The following is a 27,097-nucleotide window of genomic DNA, read 5'->3' as shown; positions in this document are numbered from 1 at the left end:
ACATGTTCATGTGTCTATGTGTGAGCATATAGGCAAGAGGTGAACCTCAGGTACGATTCCTCAGCCCCTGTCTAACTTGTTCTTGAGACGGGGTCTTTGTTGAAGAGGGCAGTGCACCCTTGTAACTCCGGCACTGGGGGGCAAAGATGGGTGGATCTGCAAAGCTCACTAGCCAGCCAGCCTAGCTGAATTGAGAGCTCCAGGTTCAGTGAAAGACCCTGTCTCAAAAATAAACAAACAAACAAATAAGGTGGAGGTGATTAAGAATGATCCTGACCATCAAGCAGACATACATGTGTGCACAAACACACACACACACACACACACACACACACACACACACACACAACTAATGAGAAACAGAATCAGGACTGCAATCCTGCAATCCTCAGCCACTTGGTGCTGGGCTGTGGAGAAGGTGCTGTTTGGGTATAGCCTTCCTGAGGAAGCTTTTGGGACACCTTTTGTGACATAAGATGGCCGATTATATGTGAGGGGTTTTGAAGTGAAAGGAAAAGACACACGTCATCTCTTTATTTCCCAAGGCTAGGCCAGGCCCATGGCCTCTTTGCTATCTAGACAGGAACCTGCAGAAGGGTAAAACATCCCTACTATTTCCTTCTGCAGAACCAAGCCCAGGAACTAAGGGAGCGTGTGACGGGCCCAGGCGGGGCTGGTCCCTGCCCAGACCTGCCTCAAGAGAACATCTCCCTGGACTGTTCTCCCAAAGCCCAGCACCTCCAGCTGCAGAGCCAGGACAACTGGAGAAGCTGAGAGAAAGGCAGTGGTTTCTGGAGCATCTTTCTGCTGCCCCCTGCCCCTTAATTTTGGGAAGAATGTCTGAACCAGAAAAAAAAAAAGAAAAAAGAAAAGGCTAAAAAGGCTTATTATAATGACCTTCAAGAAAAGCAACTACATTTTTACCTTGAGAACTGCAGAACGGAAAGCAAGTCTGTATGGACCATGCAAATGAGATGCAAACATGAAATGCAAATTACCTAGGGCTGTCGTAGCTGCAGTAGCCCAGAATGCCTCTAGAGGGAGGTAGAGAGAAGGGACAGAGGGCAATTAGCAAGTGCTCTGGGGACTGTGAGGGGCTTGTCTAAGGATGGGAAGAAGAGACAGGCCTCAGACCTTAGAGACGCCCTAGCCCCAGGGTGCTCTGTACACTAGGAAGTTTCCCAACTCTGGCAAGATCTGGCCGCACTAGGGCCTTCAGTGTGTACAGAGGTGTGTGCAGACCTGAGGGCTCTGCTGACACTCGGAAACACAGCCACTTGTGAAGACATACAGGGACTGGCTCTCACCTCTTTCCATGACACTATGCTCAGAAACAGATAATAAATACATATTTATAGAAAACACAACACACCAAGAGACATCAGCACCCACAAAGACCCACAAGGAGATGCAAATAGCCACGTATACAGATACAGGGCAGTCAAGCAGGTCTGTCTGGAAAGAAAGGTCCAAAAGATTGAAATACCTCCTTGGCTGATTTGGGAACACAAACCCACAAAGCAGCCGTCTGAAGTAGGCTTGATTGTTTAAAGTTCAGGACAAGAAAAAGGAGAAGCCCCAAAGGTGAGCTGAGCCAGGCGTGATGGCACATGCCTGTAATCCTGGTACCTGGGAGGCGGAGGCAGGAAGATCAAGGCCAGCCTCCATAGGAGTCTGAAGCCAGACTGGGCTCTATGGGACCCTGTCTCAAAAAAATAAAAAAAAGCCAAAGGTGATGACCCGATACCCCAAAAGCAACAGCAAAGAGCAAGAGGAAGAATGGACAGTGTCTGCAGTGATGGGGAGCCCAGGCTTGGTACACGCTAGTAAAGCCTTCCACCCTGGAGCACATCACAGCCCAAGATGTAGAGGCAGGGCCTTGCTGAAGGCTGGCCTCAAACTTGAGATCCTCTTGCCTCAGCCTCCTGAGTGCTATGATTGCAGAAGGGGACCACTAGATCCAACCCAAGACACATTAGCTTTTGAGGGGGGGTTAGTTTTTAGAGACAGGGTTTCTCTGTGTAGCCCTGGCTGTCCTGGACTCACTCTGTAGACCAGGCTGGCCTCGAACTCACAGAGATCCACCTGCCCCAGCCTCCCAAGTACTGAGATTACAGGTGTGCGCCACCACAGTCTCTGGGGTTGTGCAGGTTGAGATTGACGCTAAAGCTTCATGCGTGCCAGGTAAGTACTTGGCCCCCACCCTCGCCCCCATTCTCGATGATGCCACATGCTATAGTATTCCTTCCTTTTGGTCCATTTGCCCCAGAACCTTCCCTATTTTAGTGGGATGCGGGAATGCCCGACCGTTCCTTGCCTCCCCACCTGGTGGCCTGGCCAGCAGGTTTTCACCCCACCTGGTCCTTGGAGAAACTCCAGCCTTTCTCCATCCTGCTCTGCCATCAACTCCGCTGAGAGTCCTCGTTAATTCTGTTCCGTGGATAATCTAATTTGGAAATCTGAGGGAGGAAAGGAATGGTTTCCAAATGGGATACAAGACAGGGTTTTCAGAAGCCACCTGTCTCTGGGTGACTGTCACAGAAGCGAATGACTCTTTCCCCCCAAAAGTATACAAACTTGAAATGCCACCCTGCCCACTCGGTCCTCCACACACACAAAGAAATGTGCTTTTCAGAGCAAAGAACGAATAAGCTTTCTTGCTTCCTGCCACAAATGCATGGAGTCATTCTGAGAAGTCACCACCCCTCCAGGTCTCCGTGTCCCTAGTTACCTATGAGAGGCAGAACAAGGCAGCTCTGCAGGCTTTGTCCCTCTCACACCTTGTAGATTTCCTAGCATTCACTTCACAGAATTCCCCCAGAACTGTGTCCTGTCCTTGTGACTCACTGCTAGTGCTGGGGTGGCAGGGTACCTAAAGGTCTGGTCTCAAGTCAAGGGAGCAAGACAAGTTCAGAAAAACACCCTGAGTGGAGCTTACCCACCACCTTGAGTCCCAAACCCATCTACCCAAGATCCTTTCCATCTGCCTGGTAACTGCTTTAGGTGAAAAGGGAGGCCAGTAAGGATGGGGCAGCCTTAAAACATGAGGCCTGATGATCAGTGTGCACCCGAGGGGCTGCAAAATGCCAGCTCGCTGGCTCTGAGTGTAGTTCAGAGCCACAGACTCCCTTTCCAAATTAATATTCATGGGGCTGGCAAGCCATTTATTTGCATATGTAGATTATTGCTCATCCTCTGCAGGAGAGAAAAAGTTTGGGGGTGTTTATATTTATTGTATTTATTTTAAGCTCCGGTGATAAAACAGGCGGGTCAGGCCGTGAAAGGGCAGGTTCCTAGAGCAGGAACCATAAAGCCGTCTCCAAAACAGTCTTTGGAAGGCAACCCATGAAGCCCCTCCCTCAGAAGGCACTAGAAGGTTGCCACTCGAGGTAAGCATCCAGTCTGAGCCTGTCAGTTGAACTTTCCAAGACCCTGCTTCATTTATTCAAATGTGTGGCTGTGTTGGCATGCACCTGGAGGCTAGGTGTTACATTTGGGTGACCACTCTTCACTCTTAGACCCTGTTCGAGGATGTAGCACAGGGTTAGACCACAGGTACAATCCAAATGCTCACTTAGCTGAGGCATCATAAGGAGGTTCTAACCCGTTCCCTCCTGTGCTAAAACCCCTACACTCCCGCCACCCCAGGAAAGCTCCCACCCTGCCCACTATCAATGAAGCCATCAGTGACTTTGAGAACCATTATTCAGTCTTCTCTCAGTCCACTGGCTTCAGCCCCTTTTCTGCCGCAAGAAAAGTGTTCACAGGAAAGCTGGCAGTCTAAAGTAAGTGGTTCAAAGTCCTAGGGACCCACTAAAGCAGTAGAGCAGAGTGAGACTAGAAACCAACAGGCCAGGGGTGTCAAAAATGCCCACAAGATACTTCGGTATAAATAGACAGAGGCTAGCCCTGTGCCCACCCCCTAGTGCCCCCTGCTGGCCAACTCTGCTCCAGGGACCCTTGCAAGACATTTTACAAACTATAAACTGACTATAAACTGACTAAAGCAATGTTTCACATATGGGAAGCATCCGTTAAAATTAGTCCCTTCAATTGAGGTTGAGTGGGGGAAAAAAACTTTTTTTTTTTTCAGGAAAATAATCTATTCCTGTGGTTTATGAATTCAACAAATACCTGATGAGAGCCAAGCCTGGTGGGGCATGCCTGTAATCCCTGCACTCGGGAGGATCAAGAGTTCAAGGTCATCTATGGCTACACAGCAAGTTCAAGGCCAGTTTGTGCTGTGTGAGACCCTGTCTCAATAAATAAACAAATAGCAAGGCCCTGGTTCAACACCCCCCCCCAATCTACTGGCCACAGTGTTGGCTACAAATAAGGGCCCAGCCCACCTCATCTTGGATCTCAATGGGTTTAGGATCCAACTGGGAAAGACAAGGAACACCTTGAAATAATGCTAAATAATGACACCATCAGTTGCCCTAGTAAGCACAGAATTTGTGGTGTGAGCAGTAATTGCTACAGAAGTTCAGCAAAGGAGAGGTCAATACTTCAAGATCCCTGGGAGCACCCGCACTTAGGGAGGCTCTAATGAGAATGCAGCTGGAAGCCAGCCTTAAAGGGAGGGAGACTTCCAGAAACCCCAGAGAAGGGCAGGACCTGCTGCCATGGCAGAGGCCAGGAGGTGAGGGGTGAGGAAGCACACAGGTGAGGAAGACCTAGCAAGGGGAAGTGAGGAGAGGAGTATAGGCGAAGCAGGAAGAGGCTAGCAGGGGAGGAGAAAAGGTAACAAGGTAACACCAAGGCAAACTGTGAAGAGCCCACATATCTACCTGAGGAGCTTAGGCCTTATCCTACTTTGAATATATCTTGGAGAGAGAGTGGGGGGAGGGAGAATATCCCCCCCAGTTGCTTGTCAGTAGACCCAGGGGTGCACAATGGGCTCAGAGCAGGGACTCAGAACCTACAGTCACCTTTGCACTAACACCTTCATAGAGGCCCTCGGACTGTTCCAGAAAGCACATCCTTCCATCCACCTCTCCCTGCATCACAGGAGGACAGAGCAGGAGGCTGGTGTCATCATCCAGTATGCCAAAGGGGATTTCTCAGGACAGAAAGCTATACCCAGTAAAGACAAAGGTTGTGTTTAGGGGTCGGGAAGGGAGCATAGGAGCCATGGGGATTAGCAAAAGGTGCTGCTAAAGTCCTCGAGCCCAAGCACTGGTTCTGCCAGTGAAAGCAAAGAGGACAGATTGAAAGACATCTGAAGGATGGGTGACTTCGTGTTGGTAGCCAGGCATCAGATATTACTAATATTATCCAAGCCAGTGCTGTGTATCCCATCACTCAGGAGGCTGTAACAGGAGGATTGACCGTTCAAGGTCATCCTCACATATCAGTGAATTTGAGGCCAGCCTGGGCTACATGAGACTCCTTGTCAAAAGTACACACCCCAACCCCCCACAGTGGTGATGATGATGATGACAAAGATGACAATGATGATGATGACAATAATAATAATAATAATAATAATAATAATAATAATAATAATAATAATAATAATTGCAGTTAAGGCTGAGACAGGGACTAAGAGGTCAAGACTGACAGAAGCTAAAAGTGCAGCACTGGGAGGGAGCAACGGGAGCTGCCTCTGAGCCACTGCAGTGATGTCTATCCAGAAAGCACCATCAACTGCCAGACTGGGTTTGTGGCCCAGTGGGTAGAGCACTCACCCAACAGGCAAGAATCCCTGGGTTTGAGCCCCCAAGCCACATAAGGCCAAAGTGGTGACAAATGCCTATAATCCCAGCACTCAGGGAGGCAAAGGCAGAATTGATGTGAGTTCCAGGCTAGGCTAGTCTACAAAGCAGGTCCAGGACAGCCAAGGCCACACAAAGAAATCATCTCCAAATACCCCTCTCCCCGTCCCCAAAAAAGACACCGTCTCAAAGCTGTTTCTGTGGTTGCACAAGATGGTCTATTTTAGCCTGATTTGCTTCATGCCGCTGCTGAAAAAGAAAAGGCAAGAATAAGCCAGGCAGATGGAGCTCCCAACCTTCCTTGACTTCAGTGTTAAGAGTCCCAGGATATCCCCTAAACCACCCCCTCCAGGAAGCCTGCCATGACTGCTGTGGCTCCCTCTGGTGGCATGGTTTTCTGCTATGGTTGCTTTTCTGGCCCTGTTGCCTCCTCCCGCTCTGCCTTCTGACTGTCTGTTGATGTGTGTGGTAGAGTTCACACACATCTCCCAAAGTGGGTTATCCATTCCCTAATGGTCAAGGTCAAACCTTCAAATCCTCTACTTGTCTTGTGTTGGCCAAATGTAGTCACTGCGTTAACTCAGGTTAGCCCCATTTTACAGAAGAGTAAACCGAAACACAAAGGGTTAAAATACTTTGCCCACAGCCATGAGGTTTAAAAGGAATAAAGAGAATTCAAACCCAGGTCTTGAGCTCTCTATAGCTGATCGATGCTTAACACTTTTTTATCCTTTCCAGCTTTGTTCCTTTTTGGAGACTCAGCAGCCAATCAGGATTGTTCTAGACCAATTGTGAGCATCTCTTCTCCTTGCCTCTGCCTAGTTTTGACACTGGACTCGCAAGTTCAGCCAAGAAGACAAGAGGCAAAGTTTAATCAGGAGATGGGGAAAGACTCCCCTCCCTGCCTTTTTGCCACTGCGGATGATTTCGAGGATGCAACACTTGGAACCATTGCAGCCATTTTGTGACCTTGAGAACAAAGGCTGAGAAGGATCTGGATCTTCAGTGATGCAGCTAAGCCACTGAACGAAACAACCTTGGAGCAGAAAATAGCCTAGACCTCTTGTTATGGGAGATACCGAGTCCCCAATTGTTCCAGCTGGGAGAGTTCAGGTCTTCTGTTGCTTGCAGCTCTGACACCCTCTCCAGTCAAGGGCTCTTGTCTCTATAGCTACCTGAGCTATTACAGAAGACAAATGGCATGTGTGAGCCCTATCCCCCACCCTCAGTGAGCCTACCCCAAGGCTGGCCGCTCAATAAAGATTCGATCCATATTTGATTTTGAGTCTCCCCTTCCTCGCCATCTCTGACGGTAGCATTTTTCCCTCTTCTGAGCCTGGCTGATCCCAAGCTTCTGCCTCACATCCTGACAGTGGTCTTACCATGACTGACCACTGGGCCTCTGTTCTCTTCCTCCACCTTTGCGGATCAAGATGCAAGCGAGGTGCTCGCACCGGTCCAGAGAGGCCATTGGCACAAGTTCGAATTCCTAAACAAGTGTTCTTTGAAATGTCTTTCTCAATTAGATCTCACCCAAATGTTTGACTCAGGCTGAATGAGTTCCAACTTCATGCACCAGAACAGACATGTTGAGCCTGCATAATTACTGCAGCCAGCTTTATTTGTTATTAAAAAAAAAGAAAAGAAAGAAAGAAGAAAAGAAAGAAACATGGATTGCTGTTCCTTCCCGACTGTAAAATAATCAATAAATAGAATCCAGATGAAAAATACCAGCATTTAGGGAGAACAATTCTGTTATGATTCTTCTCTTTGGGGCCTAATTAACTCACATGGTAGATGGACCCCATCACTGAGTGGAAGAGGCTCCTCCTCCTGCTGAGATTCTGCTCCAAGTCAGAAACAGATAGACAGAAGGTGTCAACAAACAGAGTGTGTGCTGCAGACTCCTCGAAGCCAGCTCCCACTAGCTGGTTTGTTTTTTTCTTTTTTCCCTTTGTCCCCCAAGAACACCTTGCATGGCAAGCATGAAATAAAGCATAACTAGTCCGGTAGCAGGAGAAGCAGCTTGCTGACTCTGTCCTGTCTTTCCTTCCTCCCTTCCTACTTTTCCATTATTTTCGTCCTCCCTCCTTCCCTAGCTTGGAGTTGAAGCAGGGTCTCATGTAGCTCAGGCTCTCCTTGAACTTGCAGCTTAGTGGGGGGATGACCTTGAACTCCTGATCCTCCTGCCTCTACCTCCTGACTGCTGAAATTACAGGTCTGTGCCACCGCATCTGGTTTGTTTGGTCCTGAGGTTCGAACCCAGAGCTCCATGCAAGCTATGCAAGCTGAGCCACCTCCCCAACCCACTTCCTTTCTCTCAAATGAAGAAGACACACCTTTCTGGACAATGACCACCCTGGCCATGAAAGTTTCATGAGGGTCTCGGGGAGTGGATGACACCTTCTCAATTATAACACCACTCTAATAAACCCCCACAGAGCCACAGGGCACAGAGTCTGCAGCCAACGCATGACACCTATTTATTCCCTAATTACATGACAATATATTCTCTGTGTGTGTGCTGATGAAGATAAAATATTCCTTTAATTCTACGGCCACCTGGGGGGTTGGGGGGGATGGGACCGCATATAAACTCATCCTGGGAGTCCCTGGTGCTAAATCACAGCCACAGCCCCCACTCCAGTAGAGTCTCCAGAAAAATCAGTCCCTTTCCTCTGTTCCCCAGCCCTAAAGTATTGTTCCTACAGTGAGCGCCTCAGCGTGGCCGGGAACTGGATAGAAATGGCAATTAGCAAGACCACCCCAGGTCCACTGAATCATAGGCTGAGGGTGAGTCCAAGGAGCTGTGTTGCTATAAGCTTTTCACCCACAGAAGAATGACCCCCTTCAGTCTCCCAGACAGGAAGAAGGGCTTCAGTGTTTATGCTTATTTATGTATTTTACGTGTGTGCATATGTATACCGGTGCAGGTATGCACGAAGAGGGCTGGAGGGCTGGAGTCAACCTCAGGCATCATCCTCAGGAGCCTGTCCACCTTGTTTTTTGGGTCCTCTCTCTGGGACCCGGGACTCACCCATGAGGCCAGACTGGCTGGCTGTCCAGTAGGTCCCAGGGATCCTCCTGTCTCTGCCTCCCCAGTGCTGGGATGACAAAGCACACACCGCCATACTCAGCTTTTCATGAGGGTCCTAGGACTTGAACTCCGGTCCTCATGCTCGCACAGTAAGCACTTTACTGTCTGAGTCATCTCCCCCGTTCAGAAGACCCTGACTGGGACATCGGGGACACCCGGATTCTACAGCAACTGGAGTCCCACAGATTGCACAGCTGTCCCAATCTACAGACTTGAGGTTCCACTTGCCCGTCCGTACGGTGGGGCTCCAGAGCTTGTCAGGCAGCTGTGGGTGCTGGAGTTTCAGAGGTACACGGTCACCTGGCAGCGGTCTCTATGGAGACCTGGGAAGAGCACAGTTGCCAACGTGCATCAGCTCCCTCCTGCCGTGCTCTGACCAGCAGAAACTCTACAGGGTAGATATCTAGTGCTACATATAAGGTCAGCAATACAGCTGTCCTGGGTCACCCTGACAGCCAGCAGACTCAAAACCACATAGCCAACTATTTCAAACCTTGTCGCCACGGAGCCCTGAGCCACTTGAGGCGACTCTAGGGTCATTTGTTATATTGCCAACAGTTCTTCAGAGGTCCTTTATGTGCCTTTTCTTGCAGCTAGTCTGTAAGCATAGGAGGGTAGGAGCCAGGGTATCTGCATAATGATCTGGAAACCATTGCTTTCTGATCGTGGCTGCGTCCCTGAGCCCCTGGGCCCAAGGAGGAGCTGCAGAACTGACTGTTGCCCCAATGTCCCTAGAAGGAGGAATGCTTAGCTCATATAAAGCCCAGAATACCCAAGCATCTAGATTCTATTGCGTTTGTTTGTTTGTTTGTTTATGGAGAGAGGGCACACACCACGGCAAGCACATGAAGGGTAGAGGATAATTTCTGTGGGAATCTGCTCTCTCCTTCCACCGTGTGAGTCTCCAGCATCGAACTCAAGTTGTCAGGCTTGGCAGCAAGCACCCTTACCCAGCTGAGCCATCTCATCTGCCAGCCCCTAGATTCTAAAAGTGAAGCTGGCAAAGGAGCAAAGGAATGCATGAAGCCTTTGGGGGGGAGTTAGGGGGAAAAAAAAAAAAGCAGGAGGAAAAGAGGCAACAGCAGCTTGCACGGCTGTCTTCCTGGCCCTAGAGTCACAGAGCTCTGCCTTCAGAACCAACTGCTTGCCTTCTGCTTCCATAGAGGCAGTGGACCTGTGGGCCGGACGCTGAACTTGAGTTCTCCTTGGCCCTGACTCTGATGTCCTTGGCTCACCTGTCCACTGCCTGAGGTTAGCAGTTAAAGCCCTGGCCTGCAGAAACCCTTCTCCTGTGGCTACCCCCACTCAGCTACACAGCCACCCCTGTTGTGCCCTCCCCATGTGCTTCACAGGCCACCCCGGAGCCAGGTCCGTGACACCTAAAATCAGCCACAGTGCAAACTCTCCATACCGTAGATGTGGCTCGGCTTGGGAGCTCCTGGTTACCACGTCCTGCCTCTAACCTTCCAACCTCCGCAAGCTCCCCGCCGCCTTTTTATTCTGCAGTAGCCTAACTGGGAACACCTGCCTCACGCTAAAAAAGTGATCAAGTCAGTGTGGGCAGCCAGGAACCTGTTCCCAGTCCTTAGGAAGGAAGACTAGATTACTTCCCCTTAAACCCTACCTAGCCAGCTTAAGCGAGTCTCTTCTTCGAGCTCAGTAGGCTGAGCTGTGCAATGGGAGGAAAGGGGAGGACTGCAGTTACGTAGGCTTCAATTTTCTAGTGGCTTGGACAATATAGGAGCAACAGCAAGAGCCTGGCGCTTGGTGCACACAGCAGGGAAATCCGCTAAGGGAACAGAGAGTGAAGCGCCACATTCTAGGCTGGGGGGGGGGGGTGTTAATGTCAATGCCCTGGGGCATTGAATCCAACCTTCAGGGCCCTGGCAATGGCCAGCAGACAATCCTCTCCACAAAGACCTCCATCTTTTTTGCCACTTCTAAACCTGCGCTAAGCCTCACAAGAGACCATTCCGGATTGCAGTCCAGCAAAAACGGAAAGCAGTGAGTGTCGGCGAAGCCAGACTCTAGACTCCAGAAACCAAACCGCCACCCCGGACAGGCTCGGGCGGTCCCGGCCGCACGCCGCACGCCACCACCTGGTCAAAATGTTAACCCCAGTTTCCCCCTGGAGAGTGATGGGCGCGGATGCGCGGGGCACAAGCACCCTTGCCACAGTGAGCTGGGATAGCAGGGAGCTCTAACCTCTCTATAAGCAGCCTCCAACCAGCGGGAGGCCCTGTTCTACTGGCTCCCGGAGAGACCAGACATGGGAGAGCCTGGTCCCAGTCACTTGGACCGATTTTTCTCGAGCCGGAAAGGAGGCCGGCTGGCCTCGCAGCAGGGACCCAAAGGAACGGATCCCGAGCCGCAGCGACAGTGGGATGGAGCGTGGGAGTCAGTTCCAGGAAAAAGCAGCTGGGGTTCCAGGGCTCAAGGACCCGCGCTCCCGGACTACAGACGGAGAGTGACTCCGTCCCACTCACGACCTTGATCAATTTTACCTATTTTTAGGATTCTCTCTCTCTCTCTCTCTCTCTCTCTCTCTCTCTCTCTCTCTCTCTCTCTCTCTCTCTTTCTTTCTTTCTCTCCCCCTAAAAGGCTAAATCAAGTCTTAGAGAAAGGTGGTTGGGCAGTGCAGCCACCAGAACCACCCGTGTCCCCACCTAGAATACTACCGCCCGCGATTGGGAGAGAAGTTAGGAACTTCGGGACAGCCACCCACGAGCGCAAGAGGAGTGACTCGCTTCTCTTTTAACTTTGGGTGTTGGGGGTCTCCGCCGAGGGTCGGAGGTATGTCGCCAGGGACGACCCACGGGACGGCAGGACGTTGGGGATTCCCTCGAAGAGAGTGGGGAGACAGGATAAGGGGGGAAAAGAGTGAGTTCGCGTTGCGCGTGGCACCGGCTGGGCTTGGGCTCTGCCGGACTGCGCGCGGCCGCGCAGCTCTGCGTCTGGACTCAGGTCGGAAGGACGCGGTGCAGGGCGAACGTCCCGCACCTCTGGGATGGCTTCCGGCCGAGAGTCCCCAGAATCGTGCAGAGCTAGCAGGTTCCTTCTTCCGGACACCAGCACCGCGACTCTCAGGTCTTCTCCCGCACGTGGAGGCGCGGCAGCCGCTGCGTCCTGACTGCGGCCGGAGGACGCGCGCTTAGCCTTGCCCAGGCTCTCCACATCTTGCACAGACTCTCCGGCTCTCCTGCAAGCCCAGCCATCCACCTCCTGCCCCTTGTCAAACTCGCCTTCTCGAACCCGGACCTGGCCGGGCCAGCCTGGAGACCCACGGAGCCGGTGGAAAGTTAGTCGCGGCGCTGCAAAGCCCCCTCCCCTGGACTGGAACCCACGCCACGGCCCAATGCACCTACAGAGCTCCGAGGCTCCAAGTCCCCACGGACCCCACCCAACCATCTACCTGCTTCCGCGGCGCGCCCAGGGCTTGGGCCAGCCAGGCGCGTGGTCCTGTCCCCGGGAGCCGGAGCCGCTTTCAGGTCCCCAGGCAGGAGCAGGAGCTGCGAATCGCCCCGAGCCCGGCAGCCGGCTCCGGGCACTGAGAACGAGTGAACGAGCAGGAGGCTGGAGCCGCTGCGACTGCTGCCTCGGCAGCCCCCACCCCCTGCGTCCCTCGGCCCCTCCCTCCTCCCTCCTCCCTCCGCTCTCCCTCCTCCTCCCATCTCCTTTCTCCCTCTTTGGTCCTTTCAGACCCTGCGATCGCGCGCGCGTTCCCTCGCTCTTTTTCCTGGCTTTCTCTCTGTCGATTGCCTTCTTCTGTTCCCCCGGTGCTCTTCTCACTTCCCTACTCTGCATCCACCCTTTTTCGTTCTTTTACTGTTTTCCTCGCTCCCTCTTTTCTGTGTTTCTGTCTTTTAGCCCCTCACGTCTATCTCCTCTTTCTCTTCCCTTCCTTCATCCTTTTTTTTTTTTTTTTTTCCTCCCAATAGATCAGAGTGGCCTCCGCACCTATTCTTTCTAGAAGCTCTGACTGGGGAAGCCTGCCCAGAATGGAAGGGAACCGGGAACATGCCCCAAACTGAGCTTTTAACAAGACCCGGGAAAGGCAAGAAAAGCAAAGAACTCAATGCGCAGAACCAGCTGCTCTGAGCCACACCTGGTGAAGGGGGAAGACACTGAGGCCTCAGAACAAGAACTTGCTATGCTGTGCTCAACTCCAAAGGCTGCTGGGTTTAGACCAGCTCTACTTCTTGCAGCCCCAGACAAGGCTTTAAACCGGGGACAAGGTGGTAGAGGGGGGTACCTATTAATGACAGGGTGCCAGAGGCCTGGCACTACACCCAGTCCTCTGTGACAACAAGAGGGCCCCCGGCCATCGGGCATCGGGAGTGTCACAGGAAGCCCCTTAACCCCTTACTCCTCTCCAATATGCGAGGGGCTATCTTCTGCTTCCCTGCTTGCCAGAAGCGGGGTGTCTCCTTCCCTTGAACTCAAGCCCAAGTGAGGAACCTTACACTTGAGAAAAGGTGGCCTGAGCCTGGAGGAAGACTTTTGCCAATAAACGGAGCATATTGTCTGCAGCTTTGGGATAAGCCACCTGCACAGGCTCCCATGCAGCCTGAGGAACAAGCGCTTTCCCCGGGAGTATCCCCTGCCATCTGCGCATTTCAGCCTGGGGGAGTTTGGAGAAGAGAGAAGAGGGCTCCTGTTCTGGAAGCACCAGACCAAGTTTCTCCCAAGCCAGGGTTCACCTATAACTGTTGGAGCCCCTGGTGGTGGCACCAGCGTAAGCAGGGATCTTTCTACTTTGGAGTTTCAGGCCCCAAGACCCCACACCAACAAGCCCAGCAGTTCCTTACCTTGGGATATCAAAGCAAATAGACAACCCAGGCCTGTGCCTCTTAATCACAACATAGAAGCAGAGCTTGTGGTGGTGGCTGAGACAGGGTGGGGCACGTCCCTGCACTTACACTCCCTGCCCCCAAGTCCCTTCTTAAATTCTACACCCCAGGAGCTTCCTGGCCCTCCTATGCAGGACCAACTATCTAACTGATATAGTCATCTTCCCACCTGACAGCGAGCAGACCGAATTTGACATTGAAAGAGTCCCCAGCTCTATAGCCTATCGGGTGTGAATCACACTGGGAGGCCAGCTCCCCTCATTGTGACACTAGAAAAATCACTTAATCCCTCTAGCCTCAGTTTCCTTGTTTGTAAAACGAGAATGCTAACAGCACTACAAGCCCTCTGAGGATTAAACCCAAGCCCCGTTCTTGGCACTGTGAGTGGTGGCACTTGGCCACTGTCTGCAGATAATATTAACTTGATTAAAATTAAACTAGGCTTTGCACAGCTTCCTCTTCACACTGGCTCTTGGGTTCCAAGTCCCACTCCAGCCCTGCCTCTCACCCCAACTTCTGTGTGGTAGCTAGCCATTTCTAAGTGGGTTCATGGTGGTGGGTGGGTCTTTCTCGATAACCATTGTACAGAAAGCAGGCCACCCTGCCCCTCTCAACTCTCTGCTGCACTAACACGCAGCCAGGCAGAAATTGTGTGTCTAAGGATTGCTTGGGGGGGGTGAAGGGGAGGGGGAGGCAGGGGGTGGGTGCCTGGCTTTCTGCCATACTCTAAAAAGCTGCATGGATCTATAAAGCCGGGCTTTCCCTGCCCAGTGGCAGGCCTCCAAGAACACATGTCACAACAGAGCCAGAAGTACTTTTAGCAAACATCTCTGGGAGTCAGTAAGGGGTCGACCAGAACCCACAATCCATCATTCACTTGCCAGGAGAGCCTGCTTGCAGGCAGGCCCAGCTAGAGACATTGTAGGGCTTGGCCTGGCCCAACTTCTACAAGTTTATTTGGGAAGTTGTAACATCTAAGACTATGCTACTCACCTAAGGGTAGAATCTGAAACAAAAGTCCACCTGCCACCCAAAAGCTTGCACTCAGCTGGATGTGGTGATACTGGGCCTCTCCAGGATGCCCTTGAACTTCTGATCCTTTTGACCCCGTCTCCCAAGTGCTAGGATTACAGGGGTATGACACCATGCCTGGTTTTTAAAAAAAATATATTTTTATTAATTTATTCATATTACATCTCAATTGTTATCCCATCCCTTGTATCCTCCCATTCCTCCCTCCCTCCCATTTTCCCCTTACTCCCCTCCCCTATGACTGTGACTGAGGGGGCCCTCCTCCCCCTGTATATGCTCATAGGGTATCAAGTCTCTCCTTGGCGCATGCCAGGTTTTACACAGTGCTGGGAAACAAACCCAGGACCTCATATGTGCTAGGCAAGCACTCTACCAGCTGAGCTATACACGGGAACTAAATACATACATAGAAGTCTATATTCTACCTGGGGAAGGAGGAAAGGCATACCATGAGCTGACTGAGAGACCCAGAATCAGACACCCAGCACAAGCCTTCACGCTGTCATTTGTCCTCTATGGTCACAAGGACACGCCTACTCTGCCTGCACAGGGGACAAAAGAAAGAAGCCAGAAATCTTCTGCCCATGCTGGGATGACTCCTCCTTCCTAGAAACAAATCCCAGGAGACATGGGTGCCCAGGCCTCAGAAAAGGGGTACTATCCCCTTATCTAGCAGGATGGCCCCTCATGCCTTCCCTCTCCTCTGTCTCCTTCCTAGGATCACCTTTACCAAAAAGACCGACCCAAACCCCTGAGGACTCTGGGGACATGTGGGACTGGCAGGGTAAAGGAAAGACCAGAACTTTGAGGGTTTGTTTTTTGACTCTTCAAATGGAACATGACACCGTAGAGCGCTGGAGACGGATGTCTATCTCCTCACCTGAGTGAGGGTGTTAGGGGCTGCTCCATGTCTTGCCTCCTCAGATCTATCGCAAAGCCTGGAGACAGACGTCTATCTCCTCACCTGAGTGAGGGTGTTAGGGGCTGCTCCATGTCTTGCCTCCCTCAGATCTACCACAGCCTAGCACAGAGCCTTGCCTCATCAAAAGAATAAGGCATTTATAATTTGTTGGGCCAGTGACATTGCTCAGTGGGTAAAGGTGCTTGCTGCCATTCCTGACAGTCTAAGTTGTATCCCTGGCACCAACATGATGGAAAGAGAGAACCAACTCCTGAAATTTGTGCTTTGGCCTCCACATGTATGCTGTGGTATATTCACACATACCCTAAATAAAATTATAATTTTTTTTAAAGTTTAAGATGCTTATAATAGGCTTCCTCTTCTGGTCTCTTTGGCCTCAGCAGCAGAAGCAAGATGACAAAAGGGACGTCATCCTTTGGAAAGCATCACAATAAGATGCACACGTTGTGCCGCCGCTGTGGCTCTGAGGCCTACCACCTTCAGAAGTCGACCTGTGGCAAATGTGGCTACCCTGCCAAGCGCAAGAGAAAGTATAACTGGAGTGCCAAGGCTAAGAGGCGAAACACAACCGGGACCGGGCGGATGAGACACCTAAAAATTGTCTATTGAAGATTCAGACATGAATTCCCTGAAGGAACAACACCTAAACCCAAGAGGGCAGCTGTTGCAGCATCCAGTTCATCTTGAGGATTTCAATCAGTCATAAAATAAATGCTCTGGTTTCAAAAAAGAAAAAGATGCTTATAATATTAGCAAAATACATATATGATGTCACAACAATCCTATAGAGCAAGCACTGCCATTCCCCCTTTAAAGAAGGTAAACTGGGGCTATAAGAGCTTATGTTACTCAAAGCCCCCAAACCAATGGCAGACCTGAAATAAATCTCAAGATTCTTCAAAGTCTGTGGTGGGTGTTGGTTTCTTTAAAAACCCAATTATGTTATGTAAATATGTTTTTGTTTTAATCCTATGTGTGGGATATGGGGCTGCCTCAGATAGACCACAGCAGCTAGCTATGATTTGTCTCGTGCTCCAGAAGAGGCGTGATTTTTGCCGGACATGGTGGAGCACGCCTTTAATTCCAGCACTCAGGAGGCAGAGGCAGGTGGATTTACTGTGAGTTCGAGACCAGCCTGAGACAGCCAAGGCTACATATAGAAATCCTGTCTCTCTCACACACACACACACACACACACACACACACACACACACACAAGTAGGGGGTTGGGGCATGATTTTTGCCAGCTGCAGATAGTTTACACTTCACATTCTGGGACTCTTGAGAGGGTATAAATGTGAGAGCCCTGAGAGGGCCTATGGTGACAGCTGCTCCCCGTGCTGCTGCGTTTGCTGTTGCTGGATTGCTGGATTGCTGATTGTCAGTATTCTGAGATGAAGATTGGACCTGCCCCCAAAGAACTCAATGGCCTAATCATCAGGAAATAGTCTAAAGAGGTCTGTGTCCTCTTTCCCTCTAACCATCTTCCTCACCTTCCTGATGTTAGAGAGTGTTAAAAGGGATTGGGGAGAAAAATGGTGATAGACATAGGAATCCAATAAAGTAGCCAAAAGAAGTATTTCCTCAATGCTACAGTGTCTTTTTACACTTCAGGGTGAAGCCAGCAAAGAAACAGGAAGGTGTTCAGCTCTGGGAGCTGGCTTCATGCACACCACCCTTAGAAACAGTCACATGTGGAGGCCACCCTGAGGTACAGGGGACCACAGGACCCAGTGTCCTATTTATTGGTGAGGGACAGAGAAGAAACCGTTAAAGGAGCAGACGACAAGGTAACTTGCCGGCGTTACACCTGCTCACACAACACACAAGGACATAAGCAGCCCACACACACATACCAAACGGCAGCACCTCAACAACCCACACCAACCCAAAATGCTCACACATACCATGGGATTTTCATACCCACTAAGAAATAGTGAGGGGGCCAGTGAGATGGCTTCAATAGGCAAAGGTGTTTGTGGCCAACCCTGACGAGCTGAGCTCAATCCCTGGGCCCCACATGGTGGAAAGAGAGAACCAGTTCCCACAAGTTGTCTTCCACACAGATGCTATGGCATGATCTCTGCCCCTGAGAGTGTCTGTGCATACACACACACACACACACACACACACACACACACACACACACCACAATGACTACAAATAAAAGTAATCAATTCTCTTCAGCAAAATAAAGAGGGAGGTGAAAGACTAGAATATCTCTATAACAGTGGTTCTCAACCTGTGGGTCATGAACCATTTGGGTTTGACCCTTTCACAGTTGCCTTAGTCTGTCAGAAAACTATAGATACTTACATTACAATTTGGCTCATAACAGTCGCAAAATTATACTTTTATGTTTGGGGAGGGGGTCACCACAACATGAAGAACTGTATTAAAGGGTCGCAGCATTAGGAAGGTTGGGAACCACTGTCCTATAAGCTTTCATGAACCCACCACCAATCGAAGGCTTGATTAACTTGCTTGTTTTTATTAAATGGTGTTCAATATTTAATACCTTTGAATATGGATTGAATATTTAATAAGATTGGTGGAGAGTATTTGTGCCAGTCATTTTGAATTGTGACTCACTTCAGAAACCAACCGTGGATATCGCTCCGCACAGTCCTGAGTTTCTTTAAATTATAGGTTATTGAGAAGCCTTGCTGAGATTTAAGGCCAGCCTGGTCTATACAGTGAGTCCCCTGGCCATCCCTGACTATATAGCAAAACTCAACAAACAACAGCAACAAAACCCTGTAAATAAATAAGTAAGTAGTACCAAGCATAATGGTGCATGCTTGTGATTCTAACACTCAGGACGCAGAGGCAGGTGGATTTATGGAGTTTCAAGCTGCCAAGGCTAGAGAGAGGGAGAGAGAGAGAGAGAGAGAGAGAGAGAGAGAGAGAGAGAGAGAGAGAGAGAGAGAGAGAGAGAGAGAAACTTGGACTGAGTATATACCTTGCCTTCCCCCATACCTATCAGAAAAAGAAACACCCAATACCCCACAAAATTCCCTCTGTTTTTAGACCTTAGTCTTCCCCAAAGTCACATTTGGGAAAACAATTGATGTATCAAAAATTTATCAGAGGCCTGCTTTTCCAAAAGCAGAAACACCAATTTCTGAGTCTTTTTTTCTAATGGGACAGGGTCTTATTATACAGCCCTGGCTAGCCCAAAGCTCTCTATGTAGACCAGGCTGTCCTCAAACTCACAGAGATCTGCCTGCCGCTGCCTCCCCAGGGCTGCTATTAAAGGCGTGCACCACCACACCCAGCTCAGCCTTGAGACATTTTGACAGAAATGAGAACTGGATGTGAGACACAGATTTCAGAGGCATCTCAGGGATTCTCGTAAGTTGATGGGGGGAAGTGGGATTCTGGAAGCTGATAAAGAAATTTAACAGACCCAAATGTGAGGATTTTACAGTTTACAGACGTTCGTCCGGTGGCTGTATTAATGGTGCTCTTTGGCTAATAAGTAATTATACAGCATGCTTTGTTCGAGGCAAAGTGAAATCACTGGAAATGGTCCTTATGCCACAGCAGGCTGCAGCCCAGCAGGATGCAAACTGCTTACTCACAAAAGAGAGCAAATGCACTCTCCATCAAATTACTCTTCTCGCTGACACACCTCTGTCACACTCTGATTTGCTTTGATTTGGGGTCTGAAGCCAATGTAAACGAACACTGTCTAAAGAATGGTAGTGATCAAAAAACAGTAGGCAGAGAGTGGCCTCTCACTGAAGCCAGAGCACCCCCGCTCCTGGCTGCAGTTTTCATCTTATTTGCAACAGAAAACTGGAACATGTATACCTCTGAACACTTTCCCATCGCAGATCCAGGATCCTAGGATGTCTGGAGACCAACAGATTCTCTCTATTGTCAATAACCCGCCAACTAGAGAGCCCAGCCAGATAGCTACAACACGGTGCACCTGCCTAAATCCTGCAGTGTTCTGGTCCCCTGCGTTTACCTGTGTTCTTCTCAGAGGAACAAGGATTTCCTACTCACCTTCAAGCTTTGAAAACATTAGTCTCATCATTTAAAATTCTGATTATCAGTAAGCTTTCCTTGGCCCCTATCCAGCCAGCTGCCTTGCCCGTTTTTGTTTTTGTTTTTTAATTATTTTATGTGCAAGGGCGTTTTACTTGCAGAGATACCTGGCTCCCCATGTGTTTTTAAGAAAGGATCTTGTGTAGCCCAGGGTGGCCTCAGTTTCCCCTTAAATTTCTGATCCCTGCCTCCACCTCCCAAGTGCTGCGACTGTAGTGTGTGCCACCATGCCTGGTTTTATAGAGGGCTTGGTGCGTGCTAAGCAAGCAATCTGCAGTCTGAGTTACATCCTCAGCCTCAAGTCGAATTTCAAAGTAGCCATTCCTTTGTTTCCCAGATAAAGGGATTGTCCAGTAACACTGTTTTCATCTGACAAACACTTGAGAAATTCCTTCTGTCTTCTAGACTCCCCACTCACTGCCTAAACTCAGAAGCCAAACCTCTGAGTCAGCGCAGGGGGTTCTGGAAGCACCGCCTCCTTAGGCACAACCAACAGTCTCCAAGAGACTATGGAAAGCAGATGTCTGTTGGGAGAAGACCCAGGAGAAGCTCACAGGCAGCTTGACTTCCTGAAGCCCCAGTAGGGGGTCTCCCAGCTCAATTCTTCAGCCCTCTCTGCACCTCGCCCTGCTCTGCCCATTTTCCTTTCAGCTTTGATGGAGAACCCTGTGTGCCTGGACACAAGCTCCACAAAGATGGGGCTGGGCTTTGTCCACCATTATTTATCATCTCCAAGCCCCACCCCAACCCCCACCCTCCAGCGCAAAGCAGGCCACAGGTGGATGCTGCTGGTGAACTGGCCGGCGCGACAGGTCCCACTTGGTTTCTGTTGGTGATTCCCACTCTGTCGAGAATGCCTTCTATCCTTCTTTGGCTGGGCACATACAAATCCGGGCAGACTGAGCTCAGGGGTGTGGTCCAGCGGAGGGCTTCCTTGAAGCGCCTGCATTGGACTGAACATTCTGCCTTTCTGCTTGCTGGGTCCTGTGCCCAGGTCTGGGTTCCCACTGGCCACACATTCCGTGTTTCTCCGTGTGTCTGCTCCTTGCACCTCGCCTTGAGCATCCTGAAGACAGAGACTGCATGCTATTCATCTTCATGCCCTCAGCTCCTTGGCAAGAAGAAGTCTGGAGCAGAAAAAGCACTCTATAAAGATCTGTCAAGTTGAGCTAAACAACCCCAAAGTAGATGCAGATTGGGACACATGGAGCCTGATTGCTGATTCATTTGGTCATTTGGCAAACGTTGATGGAGTGCCTAGGGTGTGCCAAGCCCTGTCCTGGGTACTGGAGATCCAGTGCCGAGCCACACAGACAGAAATGAAGATGAAGTAAGCTTCTGTCAATTACACAACCCAGGCTGGTTACATGGTGAGGAGAGCCCATATGAATACTATTTAAACCTCTGATTCGGGCTGGAAAAATGGCTCAGTTAGTGAAGTGCTTGTCACGCAAATTCAAGGATCAGAGTTCAATCCCCAGCACCCACATTAAAAATAAAACAAAACAAAACAGGAGCACATGTAATTCCAGCACTGGAAAAGCAGACACAGGCAGATCCCTGGGACTCTCTGGCCAGCCTTCATAGCCAAATAAGCAGGTCCTGGGTAAAAGTGAGAGATCCTGTCTTTAAAAAACAAGATAAAGAAAAACTGAGAAAGATACCCTAGACACACACACACACACACACACACACACAAATAAACCTAAATCTTAACAGTAACTCTTAACTCTTATTTAAGTTTAGGCAGGTCTCTCTGCCTCAAGTACATAATAGATATGTTCTCTAGTCTCCCATGGGATATATTGGCATATATTTATGCAGGGTCCGCCTGAAATTCCCTGAGCATTTTAAAATCTCAATAATTTGCCTAGAAGTGCTCTGCAAACAGCATTAAGCATTTCAGGGCTTAGAAAATCCTTCACAATTGCACAAAATGCATTTGTATTTAAGATCCCAAGATAAATAAAAAAATTGAAGTCCAATCAACTTTCAATTCGGTTGAAATTCAATTGAGTTTCATTTAAATGCCATGTATAGACTTCTCTGATCATTCTCTCTCTCCTGCACCACCCCCAATGTTACACTCAACACAGTTGAACGTTCAGCACTGGGGAAAACAAAGATTAATAAGACATGATCTTGACCTTCAAAGAGCTCCCATGATAGTGTGAGAGACCACAACACAGCTGACCATTGTCACACATGACCTCAAAAGATACTGCAAGCCAGGTACCCGCCCTTTCACAAGGCACTGCAGGAGCACCAAGGCCACCACACTCATTTTGCCTACAGAGAGATATCAGGAAAGGCTTGACCAAAAAAAGGGGTAATACTTGAACGGAGCTTGAATGAGTAGGTTTGGCCAACAGTGCAAGGCTGGGAAGAGACAGAGAGGCAAATGCCTCACACAGGGTGAGTGGAGGTAGCATCCCAGGGCAGCTGTAGCAGAATTCAACTGCAGAGAAGAGCGGCAAGACAGCTAGGGTGAGCTGGGCTCTGACAGTGAAGGATATTGAAATGATACCGAGGTAGGATTTTATCTTGGAGATAATGGAGAATGTTATTAAAGCTTAAAGGTTTTAAAATTTATGATGCCCTTATGTATATATTATACATAAGAGCATACATTATAATACCTGTCAAAAATGGATAAAGGCTAACATTAGCTGCCTTTATGGAGTGTTTACCCAGGTTAGGTATGCTACGTGGTAGGCATCTCGTGCGCGGTGCCATACTTTATCTTCACAACAACCCTGAGAGGCAGCTATCGTGTAGCCCATTTTACGGATGCGCCAGGAGAGGCACAGGGTGGTCACAGCCTCCCAGGAGGTCTGCATGAGACCTGAGTGCAGGCAACTCTGATCCCAGAGCCCATGAACTTAACCTTGATGCTGTTGCTGCAGATCCTAACCCTCATGAGTCAGAAGGTCACATCAGGGGCTGGCAGGGTGGCTCAGCAGTTCAGACCTCCTGCTGTTCTTGCAGAGAACCTGGGTTCAGCTTCCAGCACCCACGTTAGGTGGCTCCCAACTGTAATTTCTCCTCCAGGGCTTCTGACACCCTCTTCTGACCTCACTGGGCACCTGCACTCACCTGCACCAATCCATGTGTGTATGTATAATTAAAAGTGAAAATGTGAAAAGAGTTCACACCAGTCTTCTTTAGACAGTATAGATGTAAATAGTAGACGGTCTACATCCTTTAACACGATATGAGACGTTTTGAAACAAATTATCAAATAATCAGCAATCTACTCAGAGATGCACTTATGAGGACAATGATTACAATGTGATTTAGAACAAGGAAAAGTTAAAAGCAGCCAAAACAACCCCCACGAGGAGAAGGTTCCTTATAAAATGATGACATTTAATGTACCGAGATTAAGACAACCATCGTGGGGCTGGTGCTGGGGTCAGCTGGCAGCATGCTTGCTTACTATGCATGAAGCCCTGGATTCCATCCCCGGCACCACATAATCCAGGCATAGTGGCATGTGCCTATAATCCTAGCACTAAAGAGAGAGAGGCAAGCTAAGATAGTCTTTATAGGGCTGGGGAGATGGCCTAGTGGTTAAGAGCACTGGTTGCTCTTCCAGAGCACTTACGTTCAATTCCCAGCACCCACAACAGTCTGTAACACCAATTCCAAAGAATCCAACACTCTCATCTGGCCTGTGAGGACAATGTATTCAAGTAGTGCACAAACGTACATGCAAGCAAAACATCCATATGTATAAAATTAAATAAAGGGAATTTTTTTATGTATTTATTTATTATGTATACAGTGTTCTTGCCAGAAGAGGGCACCAGATCTTGTAACAGTTGTGAGCCACCATGTGCTTGCTGAGAATTGAACTGAGTACCTTTGGAAGAGCAGCCAGTGCTCCTCAACCTCTGAGCCACCTCTCCAGCCCCACAAAGGAAAAAGTTTAAAGACAACCATTGTATAGAATAGAAAATTATGTTTATATAATTCCAACTTTGACAAAAATAGACAACAACAACAATAACAAAAAGAAACATATAAAATGTAATTGGCAATAGTGTCTGTGATGAGGGGGTTTAAAATGATGTTTCTCTTATACACACTCCAGACTTTCTGTATTTGACAAAAATACAAAATCTTGTGGGCCAGAGAGGTCAGTGGACAAAGTGCTTGCCAAAGCTTAGTGACCTGAGGTCAATCCCCAGAACCACCTGCATGGTGCAGAAAGGATAAGTTAGCTGTGTCCTAACTTCCACACATCCACTGTAGCACATGCATGCACATACATGATACACACACACACACACACACACACACTATAAAGACACACACATGCTATACACACATACACAATATAACACACACACACAAGAACAAATGTTCAAAACTGAATGGCCTCAATTCAGAGATCCACCTGCCTCTGCCTCCCGAGTGCTGAGACTAAAGGAGACTTATCAGTCTCACAATTGGAAATGTCTCTGTCCAGCCAGGGATGACCATGTGCTCCCGTAACCCTACGGTTGTAAAGCAGAGACAAGCAGATCCCAGAAAATCGCCAGCCACCTACCCTAGCTGCAATGCCCAACTTCAGGCCCAATGAGAGATCCTGTCTCAAGGGACTAAGGCAGTGCCTTAGTGACAGAGAAGGATTCCTGCTCTTCCTGTGGTCTCTGCACCCCTCACACATGCACACATAAATGGTCTCTATTCTCCAAGTATGTTAACACGCTGGTTAAGTACCATCGTGACGGCTCTTTTAACCCGCCACTGTGAGTTCTGCAGCAGAGGTGGCAGGGAAGGAGAAGAGACGGGCCCGTCTAGAACTGGGGGAGACCCACTGTCTGGTTAAAAGCTGAAACTTACTATCCGATGGCCAGGCTGTCTCAGAGGAATTAGAGTTAAAGCTAATAACCCAATTTGGAATAATTTAAAGCTCTTTTTAGGGAAGTTTTTGACTCAATTGGGTTCATTATGCATGGCTTTAATGTGTAACCATTTGTTCTTGAAAGCTAACATTATTGTTGGCAATAAAGATAGGAAGTGGAAATAAGTTTCCAATATGTAAAGCAGATTTATTTCTTGTTTCGTGTGGACTTGTCCCGGGTCTCTTCTTGTGAATCACACCGGGCTCCTGCAATAGGCTGCTGTCCGTGCGGCTGGTTATGATAAATGGCCTGTAATTGTGAATCTGATATTGGTTTTCAATACTGAATTTATCATTCTGTCCTCTTAACAGATATTAAATACTTTTAAGAATTTATCCATTTGCCTGATCCATCCGTGATTTTTCAATATGTAAAATTTATTATTTTCCCAGGTTTTTAAGATATTTAACAGGCCGACAACATCATTAATAACCCTGAGTAACGGAGCTGACCTCTCCTAAACCTCGTTCCCTTCCACTAATCCAGAACGTTCTAATTGAATCAAAATGTATTCAGTTTAGGGGCTTGAGAAGAAAAGGGCCGTGGCAGAGTGAGGTGTCTGGCTTGATATGCAGCCGCTGCAGGGCCAGCAACAATGTCATTGCTCCCCCTCTCTTCACCTCAAGGCCCTGGCAGATGGAGCCCTGGCCCAGTCAGTCTGCAGGCAGCTCTTCCTCTCCCTTTGGGTGCGCTCACTCGGCAGCCTCCTCCCTCCAGCTGCCTCAGTTTCTTCGCAGTCGGTGATGGATGATCATAATAACGGCGCTTGTCTGGCTCCCTGGCAGAAAGTACTTGGTAAATTAATGAAAGCTTGCAGGCTGCACACACAGGGAGCCCCTCCAGGACAACAGGCATTGCTGTCCCTGGAACTCAAGTAGAGCTTGGTGGGGGAAGGCTTTCTTCCTCGTGCTTCCGAGATGATGCAACAGAAGGCCGAAAGAAATCAGCTTTCAGGCTCGAGATGTGGCTCAGCCCATTGTGTTTCCCCAGCATGGGTAAGGCCGAGGCTGTGGGCTCAATCCCCAGCAAGGGGTGTGTGCGGGGCGGCACACACCCATTATCCCGCTACTGTCGTGCACGAGGAGCATCGGGGCTATCCTTGGCTACATTGCTTGAGCTACATGAGATGCCGTCTCATGACAGGTCAGGGTAGGTAGGGAGAAAAGAAAAGGAAAAGAAAACAGAAGCCAGATTTTGTGTAAGAGAAACAGGGCTGTAGGTAACAACAGCTGCAAAGCAGGACTCAACCTCCACTGGCTCCGTCCGCTGAAGGCCACCTACGCAGGCCGCTACCAGAAGAGCCTGAGTTAGCCCAGAGCCAGAATTATGAGCTGGGCCTTTGCTATTTTTGATCTATTTTTACATTCACTGAATAAAGTAGACACTTAGAAGCACAAAGACTGGCCGGCCACCAGTTATGGGGCTCCTCAACACAGAGCCCAGGAAGGCATAAAGCCCGAACCAAGAGCGCATGCCCGGAAACAAAGGCCCTTCCCACAGGACAGAAGAGTGGACTGAGGCAGCCTGGGAGGTCTGGCTGGGTTTCCTGGGCTTGCCTAAGGGATGTGGGGGGCAACGTCTCAGGTGACTCCCAGGGAATGAGCAGCCCCTGCTGCCTCGACCTTGAACACTGAAAATATAGCACGTTTCCCTTCCCCAGGGGTCCAATTTCATATTCCTGCTGCAGCTGATTGACTTTCAGTCCGATGAAAATCAGCTCCCTTGAAATTTTTGTCTATTTGAGGACTATAAGCCAAAATCAAACCCATCAGAAAAACCAGGGCCTGTCAATAGGATCACCAAGAGGTAACACATTTTCAAAGGGCTAGTGAGTCAAGAAGCAAGTAGCTTTTTTGTTTGTTTGTTTTTGTTTGGTTGGGTTTTTCGAGACAGGGTTTCTCTGTGTAGCCTTGGCTGTCCTGGACTCACTTTGTACACCATGCTGGCCTCGAACTCACAGCAATCCGCCTGCCTCTGCCTCCTGAGTGCTGGGATTAAAGGCATGCGCCTCCACGCCCAGCTGCAACTGGCGTCTTTTAAAACCAGAAAACAAGAGGCTCCAAAGAAGAATCACTTAACTAGACAATGTCTGACACACACACACACACACCTATGAAGATACATGTATACATGCAGGCACACAGAGAGAGAGAGAGAGAGAGAGAGAGAGAGAGAGAGAGAGAGAGAGAGAGATTCATGAGAAAATAAGCCTTCTATGAACCCAGACACCCCAAAACCTTTACTACCCATCCTCTCTCCATGCCTTTCCTATCACAGACTTAACCACATCTTGGAGCCCAGCCCTGAGAAACACAGGTCATTTTCAGCTTTCAGACATTTTCATACCTAGGAACACAAGAACTTATACAACACTGCCTCTGCCCTCAGAGAGGACCAGTGATGGCCCTGTGCTTCTAAATCAATTATTGAACACTTACTGCATGCCTGGCACTGTGCCCGATGACGCAAAGAACACAGGAAAGAGAACCGCACCCAGTCCCTTCCCGGGA

The 27,097-nt window shown here is 49.2% G+C and overlaps 1 protein-coding gene and 1 pseudogene across 1 annotated transcript in view; one reads left to right on the top strand and one right to left on the bottom strand.

The window, feature by feature from the left end:
* Positions 1-12,414, bottom strand: part of Megf11 (multiple EGF like domains 11) — a 330,164-nt gene extending 317,750 nt beyond the window's left edge. Inside the window, exon 1 of the mRNA XM_051156648.1 lies at positions 12,227-12,414. The gene's annotated coding sequence lies outside the window, so the exon portion shown is untranslated. The remainder of the gene's footprint in view (positions 1-12,226) is intronic.
* A 3,597-nt stretch (positions 12,415-16,011) lies between these two features.
* On the top strand, positions 16,012-16,305 carry LOC127198066 (60S ribosomal protein L37-like; annotated as a pseudogene).
* The last annotated feature ends 10,792 nt before the right edge of the window (positions 16,306-27,097 follow it).

Source organism: Acomys russatus, chromosome 14 (assembly GCF_903995435.1).
Source record: "Acomys russatus chromosome 14, mAcoRus1.1, whole genome shotgun sequence".
Lineage (NCBI taxonomy): Eukaryota > Metazoa > Chordata > Mammalia > Rodentia > Muridae > Acomys > Acomys russatus.
Note: the sequence above shows the minus strand (reverse complement) of the source record. Positions and strands in the feature narration are given on the sequence as shown.